General features: G+C 36.8%; 1 long non-coding RNA gene across 1 annotated transcript; it reads left to right on the top strand.

The window, feature by feature from the left end:
- The first annotated feature begins 10,348 nt into the window (after positions 1–10,348).
- On the top strand, positions 10,349–17,458 carry LOC106559616. The gene is made up of 3 exons (XR_005368318.1): positions 10,349–10,546; positions 13,193–13,238; positions 17,111–17,458. It is a non-coding gene; the product is annotated as an uncharacterized LOC106559616 (long non-coding RNA).
- Positions 17,459–23,421: the final 5,963 nt, after the last annotated feature.

Below are 23,421 nucleotides of genomic sequence, written 5' to 3'. Positions count from 1 at the left end.
GCCCACCTGCTAACACCATCACATTGGGCTTTGGGATTCCATAATCCAACACAAATATTCAGACCAGACAACATACAAATTAATTTCTCTTGTAACTTCTAGCAACTCTGGGTGTCTGAATCCTGATGTCTCGAGTGTTAGCTTTCCTTAATTGGGTTTTAGAAACTGTAATACGATAAACTATAAGATTCTCCTGTTTGTCCATTTCTTTTTTCTTCCTGAATAAACATCGAGGTGGGCAAGGCAAAGGGCCAAGGTAAAGCAGTCCAAAGACATAGTAAGTCAACTGTCATGAGGAGCATTGTGAGACTGTGGAACAGGCTGAGCTTGCCAGAGTCCCAAGTCTTATGTTTCTGGCAATATGACCTACTCAGTCTCTAATTTGTCATTTCTGGCAAAACAGGCATGGTGGGCATCTTTCATGGTGCCCCTCTTATATCTTGCTTTGGTTGTTCTATGGCAACCACTTCTGCACAGGTGTATCCTGACCCCCCTCTCTCTCAGCAAGGTGGGACACCTGACATGTGTCTGTTCAGCCATCCCAGCACATGCCCATACCAAAATATTCTACGGAGTCAACCCCTCTTGAGGTTATGGGGCTGAAAATAACTGAACAAATACTCCCTTCTCCCATGCCTTGGGGGACAGATCTGGGGTGTGTTCTAACAAGGTTCCTCAGAGGTCCCAAGTGGGACTAAACCTCAGATGCTCAGAGCAGTAACCAACTTCCATAACTCACAGTGACATTGGCTTCTTTGCCTTTGCTTTTACTCTTTCTGTCCTCTGCACTCTCATTTACTAAAATAAATGCCTAAATGCAAGACTTGTCTCTCGTTCCATTTTTATGGGAATCCAAGGTACAACAACAGGTAGAACAATGTTTTGCAATCCTTTTCAATGGACCCATGACATGAGAAAAATAAGGAAAATATTCATAGGCCAACCCATGGAGAAAATACATATTCAAAGAGGTGAGCAAGCAAACAGATCAGGGGCTACCCTGGGGGTACCTGCTGACTTGTGGTGGTCCAAAACAGTGGTTTTACAGGTTTTATATTAGGTCAGTAGAAGACATGGATTCTTCTACATAAACCGCCCCCCACACACATAGAACCAGAAACCCTAAAATATGACTTTATAAGAAAGAAGACCAAAAATTAAATACCCAGATAAAAGAGATAATAAGAAAATTTTATTGTGTTTGCCTCAGCTCTTACAAGGGGGAAAAGAAATCAATCTCCTTTGAGGATTTATAATTATCCACTCTTGATCATATTTGATTGATTGGATTTCTATGGAATGCAGGATATACTTTCTTTTTTAATTTTTATTTTATTTTTATGTATTTTTTATTGGAGTTCGATTAGCCAATATATAGTATAACACCCAATGCTCATCCTGTCAAGTGCCATCCTCAATGCCTGTCACCCAGTCACTCCATCCCCCTCACCCACCTCCCTTTCTACTACCCCTTGTTCGTTTCCTAATTAGAGTCTCTCGTGTTTTGTCACCCTCTCTGATTTTTCCCACTCACTTTCTCTCCTTTCCCCTATAATCTCTTTCTCTATTTTTTATATTCTCCGTGTGAGTGAAACTGTATAGTGATTGTCCTTCTTCTTTAAAGAGGTCCTAGATTTGCAGGACCCAGGTCTTCGCACAAATCTGGGTCATCCCTAAAATGTGCTTTCTCTTAATTTGCTTTAATCCCTTCCATTTTGTGCTGTGATTTATCCAACTTTTCTTCAGTCTACTTAAAACACACTCACCTTAGATTTTAAAAGCTATATTATGGAATTTGGGTATATTTTTAGACTGTAAGAGACATGAAAGTCTTTAAAAGAAAAAAAGATTTATTTATTTATTTATTTATTTATTTATTTATTTGAGAGAGAGAGCACACATGAACAAGGGGAGAGGCAGAGGGAGAGGGAGAGAGAAAATCCACAAGCAGATTCCCTAGCTAAGCACAAAGCCTGACACAGGACTTGATCCCAGGATCCTGAGATCATTACCTGAGCCGAAACCAAGAGCCGGCCACTTAACTGACTGAACCACTCAGGTGCCCCCCCAACCACTCAGGTGCCCCCCCAACTGAACCACTCAGGTGCCCCCCCAGAAAGCCTTCTGAGTGATGTGGTTCAAATAGTGGAAATTTCTTAGAATGGAATATCCTGCAAACTACTGTGTTTACTCCTGAGAAATTCTTCTGGTGTTTTATGGTGATTTGATTACCATAGAACAATGCTCCATAGGTTAGACCAACATAGAATGAATAAAAAGTAACATACTTGAAATTGCTGTAGGACTAGATTCTTACTAGCCCCAAATACAATCTGTATTGATTTTCCTTTAAAACGTGTGGCTTAAAAAGGAAGATAATAACCATCTCAGTTCAGATAGAGATTGAAATATTTTAGCTTGTTTTGAAATTGGCCAAGAAAGGAATTCTCCACAAATACTCTCACAAATGGAGTGTGTCCTTTGACAGAGCTGGTGAATAAAGCAGTGACTTTTTAATTTTCAATGGATTGGTGAGGGTGACTAACGTTTTGATATAAGAGTGGGAGGTCCGGGTTCTATAGCAAGGTGTTAGTGGGAAACAGAATTCCATTCTTGCCTGCCTATTTTACCTTGGTGAATCTGTTTGCACAGCACCACACCAGCAGGTGGTTTAAGATGCCTTCTGGGTGAGAGCCAATATATGCTTTCTGCAAAATGTATTTCAACAGCAAGAAAACTGGGATCATATTCTTGTCATTTTTTTCTAGCATTATTGAGATATAATTGATATATAGCATCATGTAAGCTTAGAATGTAAAATATGTTGATTTAATACATTCATATATCGCAAAATGATTATCACCAGTCTTAGCTAACACTTCTGTTATTTTTCTCCTTTTTTGGTGAAAATATTGGAGGTCTACTTTCTTAGCAACTTTCAAGTATATAATACTATTTGTCTGTTTGGTTATGAGAAAAAACCTGTGTGCATGCAAGCAGGGGTGGGGGGTGATGGCAGAGGGAGAGAGAGACATAGAATTTCAAACAGACTCCATGCTCAGTGTAGAGCTGCACACAGAGCTCAATCTCACAACCCTAAGATCATGATCTGAGCTTATATCAAGAGTTAGACACTTAACTGACTGAGCCGTTCAGGTGTCCCTATAATACTGTATTATTAGCCATAATCGTCATGCTGTACATTGGATCCCTGGACTTGTTAATCTGGAAGTTTTGTGCCCTTTTACAAATATCCCCTCATTTCCTCCTCCTCCAGCCCCTAGTAACAACCACTCTACTTTGGTTCTCTGAGTTAGCCTTTTTGGAGTCTACATGTGATATCTTTTATTCTTGATTCATCTATTTCAGTTCTCAACCTGGCTTCATTCCTGGGCTCACAATTTGAAACTCCCTTCCAGAATTGATGTTGTTACCCTTTGAAAGAGGGAATGAATGTGCACAAACTATTCTCCACGTTAATGCTGCCTCTTATAGCTTATACATCAGGAGAGCTTTTTTTTTTAGGGACATCCGGGTGGATCAGCAATTGAGCGTCTGCCTTCAACTCCTGGGGTTCTGGGATCAAGCCCTGCATTGGGCTCCTGGCAGGGAGCCTGCTTCTCCCTCTGCCTATGTCTCTGCCTCTCTCTCTCTGTCTCTTGTGATTAAATAAATAAAATCTTAAAAAAATTAAAGAAGTTTTAAAAAAAAGGAGACCTCTTTGTTAACAAATTTGTTAACACTCATTTGTTTTATGGTATGATATGTGGTTCATTTTTATGCAGTTCCATTTGTGCTTCAGAAGAATGTGTGTTTTCCATTTATGGACATAGGGTTCTATATTTGTCTTTTGGGTTGAGTTTTTTCATGTATTGTTCATATGTTCTATATGCTTATTAAGGTTGTATCTGTTCCCCTAGCAATTAGAAGAAAGTAAATTCAAAGTCTCACCATACTGATGGATTTGTCAGTTTCCATTTTGAATTTATTAATTTTAGGAAATGTTATATCTTTTTTAATGAAGTGTAACTTAGAGTCATCATATAGTGAAGTTTTATGTCTAATAATGAGTTTTTCCTTAAAATCTATTTGCTTGATTTTAGTATAGCTCCATCAGTTTCTTTTTTATTGCTTAGGCTTTACCTAACATATATTTCTCTACCCTTTTAAGTTCAGCCTTTCAGTCCTACAATTCTTATAGATAGTATGTAGTCAAGTAGTTCATTTTCTCCCTCTTTACTAGTAAACCTTTTTCACTCTTACAACCTATATAGGTAATTGCAGAGTTATTTTGATTTACTTTACCACCCTATTTTGTGTTTTCTATATATCTTGCTTTTCCTAAGCTTTTTTTCTGCCTTCCGCCTTCTTTTGAGTGACCAGATTATTTTTCATTTATTATCCTTTGTTTTTTTTTCAAGATTATGGACTCTATGCCTTCCTTTAGGTTATGCTTAAAATGTTAACATTCACACTAAAGAATTCTAATATAAATAGATTTTTCTACCTGTCTCTCCAAAATTATACGAACTCAAAACACTTAACCTTTTAGTATTCCTCTCCTCTCCTACATGTTATATTGTCTGCATTATCACTTCTCTTCACTTTCTGGCACAAAATTAATCATTAATAGTTTATTGTTTTACTGTTTTATAGATGTCGTTAATTTTGGTTGACGATTTTGCCCATTTTTTTTTCTTACCTACCATTCGTTATTGTTGCAACTTAGTCCTTCACTCTGAATTCAATTTGTTTCTATTGGCAATTCACCTTTTAAAGTAAGTTCACTAAATGAGGTTCTGTTGGTGGTAAACTGGAGCAGGACCACGTCCATATTACAGATGCTGTAGGGAAACTGGATTCAAAACCCAGCTTTGTTGTTACTAAAACAGATTAATTCCTTCGTGCCTCAGTTTCCTTATTTGTAAAACAAGGACATTAATAATATCTGTCTTATAGAGTACTTGGGAGAATTGAATATGTTGCATCTGTAAAATGCTTAGAACAGTTTCTGGTACAAATCAAACATTTAATATTATTTTGAAGGATTTGGAGAAAATGATTATTCAAGAGAGGAGAAACAATCACCGTTGGTTATTATAAAACAAAAATTCTGAGATTTAAAACAAAAAAAAGTGTTTCTGAGTCCTGATCTCCAGCATGGCACTTGGCTCTTGTCTGGTCAGTCTCACCACCTTCCAGAGTGGCCTCAGGGGGTCCTGTTGCTATTCAGAGGAGTTCCCTTCTGGGGTGGAGTCTGTCCACACACCAGGCTGGGTTCCACCCCAGGGCTTGTTTGCTCAGCCTTTGGAAGCATCCCATTGCCTCTATTTGGTGGTATTTGTCATGAATTCTGAAATGATCTCTTTCCTGCCTGGCTTTCCCATCAATTCCTCCTAAGCAGCAAGGCCAGGGATTGCATATTTTGCCTCAGCTCACTGGGGAAGGAACATTTCTGCCCATCTTTGTCTCCTGTCCCTTCACTCTTTCTCTCTACTGATTCTTTCCTAAAGAGGTAGAGCCATTAATCAGAGCAAGGACTTGACTGGGCTCTGTTTCACAAGGTGGGTCACTGTTCTTTAAATGTCAGGACCCCTGTGATTCAGTCTGTCTTTCTGCTTCCTGAACTCCAGATGCTATTTGGTAAAATGTGTTTAGTGAATAGATAAATAAGTGAATGGTGTGTGAAAGTCCTCTAAATTCTGAAAGGTTGAACAAATGCTCGTATACATAAAAACATGAAACATTTAAGCATACGTTGTTATAAACTTCTTGTCTCACACCCCTCCCCAAGCCTTTATCATGATATTTTCTTCCTTGATTTAATCGATTTTTGTGTTCTTGCCTTGCGCAAGGATATTTCTCTCCTTAGCACATAGCTTTTAGATATTATTAAGAAGTGTTATCATATCTACCACAGTCCAACCTGCTTATATCTGTGCAAACAGCAGCCCCCTTAGGGGTGCTTAGTTTGTGCATGCGGAGGGCATCTTTTTGTCACCTTTCTTCATCAGATAAATGCACTTCTAAGAGGGATATCCCTCCTAACTAACCTGGCCCTGCTGTTTGGATCAGGCCAAGGGTAAAGTCAAGAAATCATAGCACACAAGGACAGAAAGGATGCTGTGGCAAAAGACTGATGAGTTACTCATATCAATCACTATCTCCTGAAAGAATATATCTTGCATTACCTATAACTATCTCATCAAAGAACTCTATATTTAAATTTGTACAGAGAAAGGGAATAAAAGAGGAAGAAGGGACAGATGGAGAGCAAAAGAATAATGTCTTAATAAATAATATATTACAGAATTATCTTACAGAATTTATTTTTTTAAAGATCTTATTTATTTATTCACGAGAGACACACAGAGAGAGGCAGAGACACAGGCAGAGGGAGAAGCAGGCTCCCCACAGGGAGCTCATTGTGGGACCCGATCCCAGGACCCTAGGATCACAACCTGAGCTGAAGGCAGATGCTCAACCACGGAGCAACCCAGGTGCTCCTATCTTACAGAATTTATATATCATTTACTCCTTTACATGGTCTAAAATCTGCTTGTATTGTGAATTCACTCATTCACCAAATATATATTTTTTTTCCTTATTACAGCCAGGTCCTCGGACAGATGCAGAGAATACTATGATAAATAAGACATTGGCTTACCTTCAGAGTACTTATATTTTATGGAGTGTAAAAATAAACATAAATGAAAGAGAAAAAATCCAAAATGTAAGAGCACTGGAGAGCCAGACACGTTAAAGATTCATCTGGAGACAACCACTTTTATAAGGACATGTTACACCATCTCTCCAGACTGTGTGTTCAACCTTTCACTCTGTAAAAACAACCTCCTTGAATCTAGCTCAATATACAAGGTGACTCTCTCTGTCTAATCGTCCTGGTTATCAGTATCTGTCTCAAGGACTGGCTGTAATAGGAACTTAAAACAGTCGAATGAATGGCTATATTGAATCTTAAAATAAACTAAAGCACAGAAAATTTTAGTAAATTGACCAACATCCGATGATTTCTTATCAAAGAAAACAAAATTTTAATCTGAGACCTCTCATTGACTTCAAGACTAATTTTGCTAGCCTATGTTCAATATCCAGAACATTAGAGATAAGTTGTTTTCTATTTCTATAATATGAAGAGTTATTTTTTATTTATGTTATATTTAATAGTCAAGACAAAACTATTTTCTGAGAAATTAAAAGCAAGATTTGTTAGAACTAGAAAGAAACCCCAAAGTATGGAGCACCTGAGTGGCTCAGTGGTTGGAGCATCTGCCTTTGGCTCAGGTCCTGATCCTGGGGTCCTGGGATTGAGTCTCACATCAGGCTGGGTGGGAGAGGGAGCCTGCTTCTTCCTCTGCCTGTGTCTCTGCCTCCCTTTGTGTGTCTATCATGAATAAATAAATAAAATCTTTAAAAAAAGAAACCCCAAAGTACTATAGTCATTTTGATATATATGTGAGCTGTCCTTTTAAAATCATTAGATTGGTGGTTTTTTGTTTTTGCTTTTGTTTTTTGAAAATAAGTTTTCTGGTTCCACATATGAAGAACCTGGAAGTTGCCACTCCATATTTTTTTTAAAGATTTTATTTTATCTATTCATGAGAGACACGGAGAGGGAGAGGCAGAGACACAGGCAGAGTGAGAAGCAGTCTCCCCGCAGGGAGCCCAATGCAGGACTGGATCCTGGAACCCTGGGATCACGCCCTGAGCTTAAGGCAGACGCTGAGCTCAGGCATCCCGCCACTCCATCTTTTTAACATTATTTTATTTTTTAAAGAGTTTATTATTTATTTGAGAGAGATCATGGGGGTTGGGGCAGAGAGAGGGGGAGGAGTAGACTCCTCACTGAGCAGGGAGCCTGACATGGGGACAAATCCTAGACCCTGTTATCATGACCTGAGCTGAAGGCAGATGCTTAAGTGACGGAGCCACCTGGACATCCCACCATTCCATCTTAACAATAAGTAAAAAATGACAAGACATACCAAAAGGCAATAACAATCATAATAATTTGAAACAGAATAAGCATCAGTACCAGACATGGCAGGAATGTTGGAATTCTCAGACCAGGATCTAAAACAACTATGATTAGTACACTAAGGCCTCTAATGGATAAAGTAGACATCATGCAAGAACAGATGGGCAATGTAAGCAGAGAAATAGAAATCCTAAGAAAGAACAAAAATGAAATGTTAAAGATCAAAAAGACTGTAATAGAAACTAAGAATGCCTTTGGTGGGCTTATTAGTAGACTGGACATAGCTGTGGAAAGAATCTCTGAGCTAGAGGATTTATAAAGAGAAAACTTAAAAACTGAAAAGCAAAGAGAACAAAGTCTGAGAAAATCTGAATGGAATATCCAAAGGCTGTGGGACAACCACATAAGGTGTAGCATGCATGTAATGGGAAGATCAGAACAAGAAGAGAGAAAAGAAAAAGAACAGAAGAAATATTTGAAAAAACTGTGCGTGGGAATTTCTAGAAGTTATTGCCAGAAACCAAACCACTAATTTGGGAAACTCAGAGCACATCAAGCAGAATAAATGTTAAAAAAAATCTACACTTAGACATATTATTTTCAAATTACAGGAAATCAAAGATAAAAAAAATTCTGAAAAGTGCCAGGTTAAAAAAAAAAAAAAACTTACCTATAAAGGAACAAAGATAAGAATTATATTCAACTCCTTTCAAAAACCATGCAAACAAGAAGAGAGTGGAATGAAATATTTAACATGTTGAGAGAAAATATCCACTAACCTAGGATTCTGCAAAATTTTGTCCTGCACAATTACCCTTCTAAAGTGAAGGAGAAATACTTTCTCTGACAAACAAGAATTGAGGAAACTTTTGCCAGTAGATCTGCTTTGCAAGAAATAGTCCTTATGGAGAAGAAAAATAATGTAGGTCGGAGCTCAGATCTATGTAAAGAAAGGAAGAGCACCAAAGAAAGAATAAGTGAAAAATTTTAAGTAAAATAAAAATTATTTTTCTTATTGTTAATTGATATAACAGGTAATGTTTTGTTCAAAATAATAATTGCAACAATGTATTCAATTTCTACACTTATGCATATCACACACACACACATATATATAGTTGTATATGCTTATGTATAAGTGAAATGAATGGAGCAGTAATAAAAGGGATTGGAGGAAGGAATTGGGCATTTTTGTTATTATAAGATACCATTTGTGAAGTGTTATAATGTTATTTAAAAGTGTACTTCGGTTAGTTGTTAAGTGTATATGGCAAACTCTAGGGCAACTATGAATAAAAGTTAAAAGAGAAATGTAACTGATAACTAAGAAAGGAGAGAAAATTACATCATATGAAATGTTAAATTAAAACCACAAAAGGCAAAAACAGAGTGGAAGATTAAAATAGGAACAAAAATAAGGGCAACAAATAGAAAAGACTAATGGATAGGGTAGATAATTTAACCCAAGTAAATCAATACATACTTTAAATATTAATGGTCTAAATGCAACAATTAAAAGACCGAGATTACTAGAGTGGATTCAAAAACATGATCCAATTATATTTTTGTACAAGAAACCCACTTTAAATGTAAAGGGACTTAGAGCTTAAAACTAAATGTATGAAGAAAAATATACCATGCTAACCCTAAAAAGGAAGGCAGGAATAGCAATATATTCAGCAGGTATTTATTTATTGAATACCTATTATATATATACTAGGCACAGTTCTAGGGGATGGAGATACTCTAGTGAACAGAACAGGCAAAACTTTCTGCCTTCAAGGATCTTGTATTTTCCATAACCCATGTTCAATGGTTTAAGAGCAGAAAGAAAAGTATGGAAGGATATAAATCAAAATAATTAACATCATCATGTCATGTAAGTAGATTTGAGTGGTTTGATATGTTACAATAAGTATGTATTACTTTTATAATATTTTTAAATCTAACAAAATATATTTACAAAGGCGTATTTGTTCATAGGTGTTGGACTATCAAGAAATGCTCTTATTTATCCTGATAACGTGTAGAGCCAGAACGTTCACTTCTCTGGTCTCCTATGATTCTGGAAAAGAACCCTCCTACTATCAGCCATCCTCACCTCCTGCACTGTAAATGGGAGAGTCAGAATCCTATAGCCTGACTGATTGCTAATTTGGAAGACAGTCACCATAAATCCACAAAGGACTGAATTTAATTTCACAGCTATGATGCTTCTGCATAGCATTTGCAGAGCTGGGACACTTGACTGCCTTTTATGGCTAGTCATTCTGTCACATTTTACCCACTCGATAAAGGCTCTCAAACTAGGGTCTATTTCATGTTTTCCCTCACTCATGGCCTGTCATTTCCTGAAAGCCCAGATCTCTTCAAAAGTGCCACATATCACCCAGACAAATAAAAGCTGCAGATGGTGGCGGGATGGCAGCTGTTAAGACTGTGAGCACACTGGCCTCTGTAGAGCTTCTCAGCACAGTCTTTTAATAGCATTTTCCATGCTGGTGGAAAGACCATGAAATGCCTTCAAGCCTTTTTGGGAGGAAAGCGGTAGGTCTGACTATTCTGCAGGTTTTAGATCATCACAGTTATGGTTGAGTTTGAGATTGTGGATGCCCTGACACTGACCTAGGGAGATGGGCTTGGGAGGTTGTGGGGAGATGGGTTTCTGGTAACTTCTATTCATGAATTTTTGCTGGATCATTCACTCACCTACTACATATTTCTTTTGTGTTCTTCAAGGGATACTTAATATAGAGATTTGTAATAGGGTGTCTGAGTCTACACTTCTTGGATTTGAATCTTAGTTCTGCTACCGATTGGGTGGATTATAGGAAAATAATTTGATCTTTGCAAGCTTCACCCTCCCATCCATGAAATGGGATTGATAATAATATATATCTCAAGGTTATAGCAAGGATAAAGTAAGGTAATATACATTAGGGACTTAGTGCCTGGCACATAATAAGTGTTCAGTACATTTGAGTTGCTATATGTTTGGTACTGAAACCAATAGAAAGCAGAAACTTTTACTGAAATTATGGGTACAAATGCGTGGTCCAAGTATACTCTACTCTTTTGGTGTGCAAATCCAAAACCAAAACATCTATTGGAATAATCTAGATTTGGAGAAACCCTAGTGATCTGTGAGGTGCGAACATGAGAACATTGAGATACTTCTATAACTCAGAGCACATGATTCTCTCATTAAAATAAACAAACCCAAAACAGCACACACAAGAGGAAATAAAACACTTAAGATTAAGACTAAGTGACCCAACCTAACCAGTAGAAAAATTAATGAAGCAAGAGCAATTCTTTTTGAAAGAAATTTACAGAAAATTTTAAAAAATAATTTTATTTCAAGAATAGAGGATATAAAAAGATTTTAAAAGAAACAAATGAAATTTTTTGAAATGAAAATTATATAGACAAATTAAATATTTAGCACAGGAGTTAAAAAATAGATCAGAACATTTCAAAAGAGAATTCATGTGGTGTTGGGAAATAATTCCCCCTGAATTTATCACATTTCTACACATCCAGGCATTAACAGATCATGTGTTCCAGGACTATTTTCAGAAATGTTTATACAAGCAGGTAGCTTTGGAAAGATGGAGATAGGAACTCCCCTGCAGAAATGCATTTATATTATGGATAAGTAAAGATAAAGACTGTAACTCCTTCTGTAGAGATTTTAAGGTGTCTGTCCCTGGAGATATTCCAGGGTAATAAAACTAGACACATTTTCTTCCCTCCCCAGAAACATTTGCTTTCCTGTAAGGGTGAGAAAAATCATATCTCTCTATAGAAGACAGGATAGGCAGGTTTACCAGCAGCTTCTATGTAAGATCAGTTTCCTAAACTCAGGATTTTCTCCTATAAGACATTCCCACTGTGTGTCCTAGTATTACTTGGCTCTTTCTATGGCACCCTATAGGAATGTGGGTCTTATCAATCCAAAGCTATGATGTTACTCTGGCTGTGGCTTTGCTATGAGCAATAACCTGTTTTTGTCTCTGACCCAGAGATCTTCTGTTTTCCTACCAGTGTACATTTAAAAAGGTGACATGCTAACCTGGTTGTAAATAGTAAAAAATCTCAGACTTTTCACAGTTCTTGAAGTATCAACCTCGGCTCATCATGCAGAACGTCACTGATCAGAGATGTAAGGAAAGGAAAACTATTTTTAAAAAGATGTAAAAAGACATTATGAAGAACAGATGGAGGGGATCCAAATACATCTAAAAGAGTTCCAGGCTGAATAAGTGAAAAAACAGAACAGCGACAATATTAAAGACATAATGCTTGACAACATCCATACACTGAGTCCATAGATGCAGTGAGCTTACTAAGGTCTAAGATATTCTTTTAATGACTCCTTTCAGTGAAACTGCAGACCATCAGTGCAATGATGGAAGCGGACGACATTATTAGATACATAATTAGATACAAGTTCTAATTGTGTTTAGCCAGGATTTAGAACATAGTGGAATTGAGGTGGTTCCATAGAGTTAGATGAATTCAGCTTTCCCCTTGGTTCTTGCTTACCTATGGGACCCACAGTGCAGGTGGCTCTCTCCACAGGTAGAAAGTCCGATTGGAACTGAGAAAGAAGGAAAACTTGGTATCAATTTGCTTCTTCATACTCTTTGCCTTAAACCATAAGTGAGTGTTAGAATTATAGCTACACCAACAATCTCTGCACTTGTGTTCAGTGTTTACAAACATTAAAATCTCTCTAGCCACATTCTAATCCCCAGGCAAAGAAAGCTGAGTCAGTGCCCAGATATCACTTAAATGTCATCCTGCCTCCAGAATGTTTCCACTTATAGATTAATGACTCTGCTCCTAGACTAATTTAATCCATCTGTCCCTAAGTGCTTCTGACACTACTTTGGTCCTAGGACCTACATTAATAGAAATATTAGTAGAGTTCATAGATAGGATGAATAAACTGACATAAAGATGTTATTTCTCCCCCAAGGTAATCAATAAAGATAATGGAATTTCAAACAAAATCACAATAGATTTGATATGTGCGGATGTTGTGTGTGTAACTTACATAGCTGGTTCTAAATTATATGTGAAAAAGGTAAAAGCAAAAAATAGGCAAGAAATTTTGCAGATAAAGGAACAAAGGAGGATCATTTAGTCAGATGCCAAGGTATTTTTTTTTCTTTTTCTTTTTTCAAGGTATTTTAAAGAAGTTAAAAGATTCCAGGAAAGACTGAGCAAATTGGTAAGTGAGGCAGATAAAGAACCCAGAAACAGCCTGCTCACACAAGGAAGCTTGGCAGGTTTGGCATTCCAGGTCAGAGGCAAAAGATGAGCAATTCAATAAATGACATTGGGGGAAAACTGGTTGCTTTTATGTAAAAACAAACATAAATAGATTCCTATCTTATACCACACAGAAAAGAAAATAATAGATGGATTAAAAGTTTCCATTAAAATGTTTCAAAATTTAGATAAAATAGAATAATCTATTTCAGGTAACCAAGATAAAATAGCATAACTTTTACCCACCTGAGATATGAATACTTAAGAAAAATGCTAAAAGTGAAAAACATAATTAAAAGACTATTAAACATAACTGTATTAAAATTAAAATGTTCTGTGTGGGGCAGCCCCGGTGGCTCAGCGGTTTAGTGCCGCCTTCGGCCCAGGGCGTGATCCTGGAGACCATGGATCGAGTCCCATGTCGGGCTCCCTGCATGGAGCCTGCCTGTGCCTCTGTGTGTGTGTGTGTGTGTGTGTGTGTGTGTGTGTGTCTCATGAATAAATAAATAAAATATTAAAAAGAAATAAAATGTTCTGTGTGAAAAATTCACAATAAATAAAGCCAAAAGATAATCAAGAGAGTGGAAAAATTGCTACCCACATACACAAAAAAATTTTAGAGGTCATAAAATGTTAAAAAAAAAGACCCTGCCAATTTAGTTTTTTAAAAGTCAAACAACTATGTAGAAAAGTGGAAAAAGCATCTAAGTATTCAGTTTACAACAGAGCAAGCTAGACATGTGATAGGTATTTTAAAACTTCCTCAACGTTTCTTGTATTCACAGGAAATATAGTTTACAATAAAATCAGATACAATTTAACTCCTCTTCAAATTGGCAAAAATTTAAATCTACCAAAAACAATTATTATTTTTTAAATGTAGGAAGTTGGGAACTCATATTCTATTGGAGATGTATATAGTTACAAAAACGTTGGAGAATAATTTGCCAATATGTGTCAAACTACACACCCAGAAATCCCACTTCCAATTAAATAGATTGAAAACTCTCATAAACACAAAGAAATATGTCCAAGATGCCCATTGCTGCTTTATTTGTAATAAAGAAATGATAGGGGAGAGGGGCCAGGGAGGCAAAGTTTTAATGTTAATTTGTATGGGAATAGATTAAGCATAATTTGATCTACCCCAACAATGGAATACAGTTATAGCAAACAAAATGATAGGATTATATCTATTCATCTATCTATTCAAATTATCATAAGTATTTCTTAAAAGCCTTTTGTATAATACAGATAGTTGCAGAATGATAGGTCAGTATGATTCCATTGAAATATAAATGTAAGTCTCATGAGAATGCATTACATTCTTCTTATCGTGCACGCATACAGAGCTAGCACCCAGGGTTTTGCAACATGAGGCAACAGGCAAACAATTAGCATGGGACGAAATCTGGCCCCTATCATGCTTGCCAAGGCATGCACCTTCTCAGAGCTTCAACTGCCTAGAGGGATTAGCACCATGTTATTTACATGAAGGTGCTATTGCTCATAAAGCTATTTACTCACAAAGGTGTGTCCACTGAGAAGAGCACTTTTTTTTTTTTTTTTTTTTTTACCAGTTTGCACAAGGCACCGCAATAGACCAGTGGGGTCTGCAGACACAGCATTGTATATGTGGTCATCAGAGGGGGATTTGAGAAGTTAATAGAAACTTCAGGGTCGGATCCCTGGGTGGCGCAGTGGTTTAGCGCCTGCCTTTGGCCCAGGGTGCGATCCTGGAGACCCAGGATCGAATCCCACGTCAGGCTCCCTGCATGGAGCCGGCTTCTCCCTCTGCCTCTCTCTCTCTCTCTCTGTGGTGACTATCATAAATAAATAAAATTTAAAAAAAAGAAAAAAAACTTTAGCTTCAGGCTTCTCTCCTATGGGTTCCTTCCAAAGTCCTGGGAGGAAACTTAGCATGGTATTCTCATGGTCATATGCTTTAACAAATTTTGCAAAAATCTGATATTTTAACCCAATTGGTTAAGACCATTACCTCTTTTCACTCCATTTTTCCCTTTGTCCAACTTCCTTTGGTGCCAATGACTTTGGAATAGCCTCAAGAAGTTTAAGATCTCTTAAGGGAAAGTTGAATTGGAAATAATTTAGAAATATAGAAATATAGTTTTGTGGTTCAGTCCCTTCTGTATATATATACATAGCACCATGCAGAAATGGCTTCCAGAAGCATTCTTGTCATCGTGTGTGCTAATGCACCAGACATTGGGACATATACTTGCATGGTCATATGTGAATATGAAAATCTCCTAAAGTATGCAGCACCGGAAGACGTGGGAGGTGATTTATCAGGGTTGTCAACCCAATGAGTGTTTAAGATTAGTCACCGCACAAGAAAATTTAATTTACCCTGAAATATTACAGCTCATAGATGAAGGAAACTTAATTAAGTTGTCCCTAAATTGGACAAAAATCCCCCAAGTTTACAAGGCACTACCATACCAAAATGAAGTCAAGCTTGAACAAATTATTCCAAAGTATCAATAATAAAGAAACAAGTTTTTTTAATCAACTGTGTTGGAGGCAAGATTGAATTATCTTTCTGTTCTCTCTATACAAAATGGTATTACAAAAGCATTTCAATTTGAAGTGTCAGTCAAAGAATATACAGCCAAAACTGTAGGGAGCAAGTATTAAAGAGGTGACTCAAGCCTTTAGTTAATACAATATTACGTTATTTTTCTGTATTCTATCATTTATGTAACATTTGTCAGCTTATTTTTTCAATTGTTATAAGTTTTACTTTCCAAATATATATGAACTTTTGTTTATATTTAAGAAACAAAATAAATGAGCAAAGGACAAAAAAGAGAGAGGCAAATGAAGGAACAGATCCTCTTCTCTAGAGAATAGATGGTCACCAAAGGGGAGGTGGGGGGGGGGGAATGGGTGAAATAGGGTGTGGGGATCAAGGAGTGATCACTTGATCAAGAATAAGCGCTTGTTGTGATGAGCACCTAGTGTTATATGGAAGTGTTGAATCACTATGTTGTACACCTGAAACTAATATTACACTGTATGTTAACTAACTGGAACTTAAGTAAAACTTTAAAAAAATAAAGACAACATTATGAAAAAAAAACCTAACTGAAATTTAAATAAAAACTTAAACATATTCTTTGTTTGTATTTTGAATTCATAATTTGCAATTAAAACAAATTATTTACCCACCCAAATTGCATAGTCTTTAGGCCCCACAGCAGAATCTTCTCATGGTTTCAACATTGGAAATTGCTTGGGGGTCTGCCCACCATCTTTAGGACAGTGTATACCTTTATGAAGGAGTCAAGGAAACCAAAACTGTGACACTACAAATTGCAACTTAAGTAAAAATTATATTTACTTTTTTTTAAAAGCTACTTAAGACAAATGTCAAAACACACATTTTAAATTTTTTTATTTTTTCAAAATTCACATGTTGAGTCTGAATGTAGTTTTATCTATTTTATATGACTTACGATCTCTCTACACGTTTGAAATATTTCTCCTTTCAAAAAGACGTGTCAACATATAGTTACTGCATATGGAAGGTACAGGGGAATTAGGAAGCCCTTGCAGTGGTCCAGACAAGAGACGTGTCTGTCCTGGGCTAGGACAAGAGCAATGGATGAGTGCAAGGGATGACTCTGAGAAATATACAGCAAATAGAATCAATGGGGCTCAGTGACGGGTGGTGGGTGGATGCTTAAGTAGAATCCCACAATGATGCACTGACTTTTGATGGTGTCAGCAACTGGGTGAACAGTGACATGCTGTCCCCGGGGACTCACTCACAAGCCACAATAACCCACTTTCTAACCCTCCTTACAGGTGCTGCTTGACATTGGAAACTAAGGCCAGATGCCAGAAGCCACAACCTTCAAACAAGCCCCCATGACCCAGTTTTCAACAGGTTTGATCCAGTTTAGATACAGAGTCAACCCTCCAGAAAACCTCAAGATCATCAGTATCTAATTATAATAACAAAAATCACACCTACCAGCACCAGTGACAGATCCTACTGCACCCACTTAAGGGGTGGCCTTACAAACCTCCTTACCTTAGCCCCACAAAACCCTGACCATGAGACCTAATCAGGGGGAAGATGCCCTTGGAACACAAGCTTCCCTTCTCTGTTCCTTCTCTGGCCATTGAATAAATTACCTGCTTGCCATCAAATGTTATTTTGTTATTTGGCTATTTGGTCAGTGGTGTTGAGTGGGGAAAGAATTTACCACTTTAGGAACCGTGCTTTGGGCTTAAATAACAGTTATGGAGATGGGAGGGAAAAAAAGTACCATTTGATGCCAGGCCCTTCTGCCCACCTTACAGATGGAAAAACTGAGACCCAGAGGAGTAGAGAGTGACTCACTTATTTAAGAGATGCTATTTATTCTTAGAGCACCCTTTCTGGCATGGGCTTTTAGAACATTTAAAAATGCAATGTTTCCAAGAGTGCCTGAGTGGCTCAGTTGATTAAGTTTGACTTTTGATTCCAGCTCAGGTCATGATCTCAAGGTCTTGAGAACAAGCCCCATGTTGGATTCCCTGCTCAATGGGGAGTCTGCTTGAGATTTTCTCTCTCTCCCCCTCCTTGTGCCCCTCCCTCTCTTTTTAAAATAAATAAAATCCTTAAAAATAAATTTAAAAAATAAAATAAAATACTGTGTCTCCATAAAGTGTTTATTTAGAGTTAAATGCATCTGGGACTCAAGAAGTGAATTAACTCTGTATCTTGATCACATTGCTTAACTTCTCAGACTCTAGTCTCTTATCTCTATTATGCAGTTATGATGCCTACCTATAATTCTAGAGAAAATTATATAAAAACAAAGTAAAGAGGTCAGTAATTGGATATATCACCAAGTTTCCCTTATTCTTCTCCCTCATACTCAGCAAAATATTTCCAATGGATCTAATTATTAAAAAAATAATTAACAGAGAATATTGCAAATATGTAATACCCCCAATGAGATGACAAACAGTAGGTTGTGAACTTCAGACACAACTTCTTCACTGAAAAATAACCAAATCTAATGGTGTCATCATTAAAAATGGATGTAGAATATAAATTTTTTTGCTAAATTAGTAACAACTAGTCCTTTTCCATTTATATTTACCCACATATTTGACCACTTTCAGTGCTCTTAATTCCTTTGGTAGATTTGATTTTTCATCCTATTTCATTTTCCTTCAACTTGAAGAACCTTCTTCAGTATTTCTTGCAGGGAAGTTCTGCTGGTGACAAATGTTTTCTTAAGTAGGCTCCAAGTCCAGCATGGAGCCCAAAGCAGTGCTTAAACTCATTACTCTGAGATCATGACCTGAGCTGAGATCAAGATTTCAACTCTTAACCCACCAAGCCACCCAGGCACCCCATGACAAATTCTTTAAACCTTTTATTTCAAATGTTTTTATTTAGCTTTTCATTTTGAAGGATGTTTTATCCGGACATGGAATTCTAGGATGATTATTTTGTTTTTATTTTTATTTTAGCACTTTAAAAATATCAGACACTTCCATCATCTTCTGGCTTGCATTGTTTCTGATGTCAGTGAATTTCTTAATTTTGTCCTCCTCTAGATAACATCTTTTATCTCTGGCGACTTTAGGCTTTCTCCTCTGACTATTTTTCTTTTCTTTTTTTTTTAAGATTTTATATATTTATTCATGAGAGACGCAGAGAGAGAGGCAGAGACACAAGCAGAGGGAGAAGCAGGCTCCACGCAGGGAGCCCGTCTTGGGACTCAATCCCAGGACACTAGGATGACGACCTGAGCCAAAGATAGACGCTCCAACACTGAGCCATCCAGGCATCCCACCTCTGACTGTTTTTCAACAATTTTATTATATGGTGTGTCACGACTTGGGAGTGTGGTAAGCCTGGAGATACTATCCATTTAAGGCAATGAGAACAGTGAAATTCCAGATTCGATATATCCAGCTTGTTAGAAGTTCACCGAGAAAAAAAAAAAAAAAGAAAGAGGATCTATCTGATTACCTATCCTGATGAACAGAGCATGATAATGTAGACGACATTCAGGTCATTGCTTTTCAAGAAATAGAAGATTCCATGTTTCTTATCCAAAATGATTTACATGTTTTCTCTAATAGCACAGGGATACAGAGGATCTTAGTGATCATCTAATAAAATCCTCACGTCATAATGATGTCAAAATCCGTATGTGATGTAATGAGTATCGGGTATTCTATAAGACTCATGAACCTGAACTCTATCACTGAAACTAATAAAACATCATATGTCAATTAATTGAATTTAAATTTAAAAAATCAGCAACCAATCAATGAAGCCAATTAGCATCAGAGCTGAAACTCAATTATCATTTCTTGATTCTTTTATTACCTATGTTTCCAGTCCCAAGTCATTCATATGCCACCATTTTTTTTACCACATCCATCTACCAACAGAACAATGGCTGATATTTTAAGTCGATTTTAAATCTACTCACTTGTCAATATTAGTCTTGTGTTAAGCAAAAATATCCCTAAAATTATATATGTTTTAAATATTGGTAATATTTTTTCTAATGCCCTTTAAAACAAATGTATAACTATTGGAATGAGTCTGTTGAGATTATCCTGTATATTATGCTATATGTGACATGCCGCACTGGGCAATGCCAGTCTGCTGCTTCCCAGGGAGTCTTGAAGAGCAAGGTATGTTTTCTTTTTCTCCAGAGACAGAGGAGAAAGTTGTTTTTCCTAGTATCTTTTCTCTCACCAGCCTTAGGTTCCAAGATGAGAGGTGTCCAGACCAATTTGGCTTCTCCTTTTTTCAACACTAGTATGGTCTGTGGCTCCCACCTGAACATGATTTTCCTTATGAAAAAATAAAAATAATTCTTTGAAAAGGCTTTCAGATGCTATTTGGATCCCATTTTTCAAGATTTAAAAAATGTATAAAAGAAAAAAAAATGTATAAAAGAGCACAACAAATGAGCTGAAGACAAATATTATTTATATTGTTCATCCGTGTGTCTGTTTATTGAAAATTGGAGGGATTAAGAGTCAGACTTTTAAAAAGAGTAAGTATAGAAAAAATATACCAAAATGGAGACTCTTAATTTTATGTCAAAAGCAAGAATGCAAAATTGTATCTGTGCAACAGTTCCAATTTTAGAAAACTTATGTAAGCACACAAAAAAAACAACATGAGAAAATATAAATTCTTGCATTCTTTGGACACCTTTAATTGGCAATGGTATGATTGAGATCTAAATGAAAATTTGTGATTTTTAGGGTTTTGTTCATTTTTGTCAGTCTTAATTATCCCATAAAGATTGTGATGCATTTTAGATCTTCACCAAAACAATGACCAGCCATCAGTAAGCTTCCGTCCTACAAAATATTTTGTAACTTATTAACTTAATTGAGTTCAGGTTAATTAAGGGAAAGGAAAATTGAATCTATCTCAAGGAAGAAAAAAGCCAGGTCTTTCAGAATTCATGCTAAAAGAAATTTCTCCAAATGGTGAAAGACACCTATTCACCTTGTAACTCCTGTGGTGATGTCTCAATGAGATCTGCGCCATCGGGATTATTTTACCTCTGGAATTAAAAAAAAAAAAAAAAAAAAAAAACAGGAAGGGGAACAAAGGATAATTTTCATGGTCATTATTGGCTTTTTCCTTCAGTGTTATTCTTTGAGGCTTAGCTGAGACAAAATTCTAGCCAGCACACAAAATGTTATTCGTATTTCACCAGATACTAGTAAGACAATAAACAGAAAACCATATGAAGCTGGTTGATTAGGTTTCCAAGAGAAATTGAGTCTGAGTACTATCATTTCCTTGCTCCCAACCTGCCACCAGAAGAATACTCACCATTTGAGTATCTTTATCCAGGATCACACCTCTAGAATTCATTCTTTAAAGTCTAGACACCAGAGATTGAAATACAAAGGAAAGAGGGTAATCCTTTTCCCACATCACTAGGGTTTATCTTCTGAGTTCTAGTTTTACAAGAACCTGACTTTCTTCAAGTGATTAGTGGTGAAAATTTAGTGCACTTCAGCAGACTGCAAACTTACCCAAAGGGCTCTCGCAGAGGCCATCAGAGTAACCCCTAACATTCACATGCTCAGTATCAGAGGATGCAGGAGGGTAAGGTGGGAGCAGTTACGGGGCAACATAGACCAAGGTCGGGTCAGGAGTTAAATCAAAGATACTCCCAAGTTTATGGAGTTGGTAGTGCTTGCTTTTTCTTCCAAGTAGAAGCAGAACAAGATGATTACGTGGTAAGATCAGACATGGATGTGGCAGTAGTGAGTACCACATTGTCCCCACATTTCAGATCCTATGAACTAAGAGACTATAGATTATATGAATAGCTCTGAGAAAGATCCAGGACACCCCAGAGGAAACTTCTCCTTGGTCAAGGGTACACTTCAGGTGCTAGGAATCATATTTCCCCCATCTGGATGGCACCTGGTATTCTCTCATAACAGCATCCTGGTTTCTGATGGCAACTGCAGTCTGGGAAGCAAAATACTGGCCCTTGCTAAGGAAAGGTCAAGAGTGTTGGGGAAGAAGCCACTTGCACAGAGCAAAGGTCATGACTGTGAGAATTTAGGGCCTTTGGATGCCATAGTTACTTTCCCACACCTACGGTTCCATCACTCCTTTCTGTGCCCCCTCTCAGCTACCAGGTGATCCCATGGTTAGTTAGTTACAGGGCACTCTATCTTATAGACTGCTCCACTCCAGATGGTTGGTGTTAACATGTCATTAACTTAGGACCCTATGGGGTCATCCTTTGGCTCTTCTCAAAAATTTTTTTCTCCAAATCTTTTTAAAGACATTAATTTTAGACAAATTTTAGGTTCTCAGCAAAATTGAGAGAAAAGTGTAGAGATTTCCGCTATACCCCCATCTCCACATATGCACAGCCTCCTCCATTATCAACATTCCTCACCACAGTGGTACATATTTTTACAATCAATGAACCTACGTTGACACATCATAATCAGCCAAAGTGTATATATAGCTTACATTAGGGTTCTTCCATGGTGTTGTACATGTTGTTGTTTGGACTAGTTTATAATGGCATGTTTCCATCATTATAGTAACATGCAGAGTATTTTCTCTGCCCTGAAAATCCTCTATTCTGTAACTATTCATTCCTCCTCCACCAACCCCTGGTAACCATTGATCTTTCTACTGTCTATGTAGTTTTGTCTTTTCCAGAATGTCCTTACTTTGGAATCATACAGTATGTAGGCTTTTCAGATTGGCTTCTTCACTTAGTAATGGACATTTAAGATTCCTCCATGTGTTTTCACCCCTTGAAAGCTTATTTCTTTTTAGCACCCAATAATTGTCCATTGAGGAGATGTATCAGAGATTATTTATTTATTCATTCACTTTTGATAGACAATTTGTTGACTCCAAGTTTTGGCAATTATGAATAAAACTGCTATAAATATCCTTGTATGTGTATTTTGTGTGGACATAATTTTTCAGAATCTTTGGGCAAATACCAAAGAGTCTAATTTGTTGGGTGATATGGTTAGAGTATGTTTCATTTTTTAAGAAACTGGCTTTTTATCTGTCTATTCCTTCACCAATACCATGCTGTCTTGATAACTGTGGGTTTATAGTAACTCTTGAAGTTAGGTAGTGTCAGCCTTCCAACTTTATTCTTCAATATTGTTTTGGCCATTCTAGTTGTTTGCCCCTCCATAAAAACATTAGAATCAGGATGTCTATGTCCACAAAATAACTTGCTGGGACTTTGATTGGGATTGCATTGAATCCATAGATCAAGTTTGGAAGAACTGACATCTTAACAACAGTGAGTCTCCCTATCCATAAAAATGACATATTTCTCCCTAAATTTTGTTTTTTGTTTTGCTTTATTTTAATTTCAAATTCCGCTTATTCATCGCTAGTATATAGGAAAGCAATTTATTTTTGTATATTAACCTTTATCCTGATACCTTGCTATAATTGTTTATTAGTTCCAGGAGATTTTCTTGTTAAACCTTTTAGGTTTTCTACACAGATGATCATGGCATCTATGAACAATAATAGCTTTATGTCTTCCTTTATGACAGTATACCTTTTATTTATGTATTCATTTGCCTTATTGTGTTAGCAAAAAATTCCAGTATGATGTTGAAAA

Source organism: Canis lupus, chromosome 13 (genome assembly GCF_011100685.1).
Source record: "Canis lupus familiaris isolate Mischka breed German Shepherd chromosome 13, alternate assembly UU_Cfam_GSD_1.0, whole genome shotgun sequence".
Taxonomy (NCBI): Eukaryota; Metazoa; Chordata; class Mammalia; order Carnivora; family Canidae; genus Canis; species Canis lupus.
Note: the sequence above shows the minus strand (reverse complement) of the source record. Positions and strands in the feature narration are given on the sequence as shown.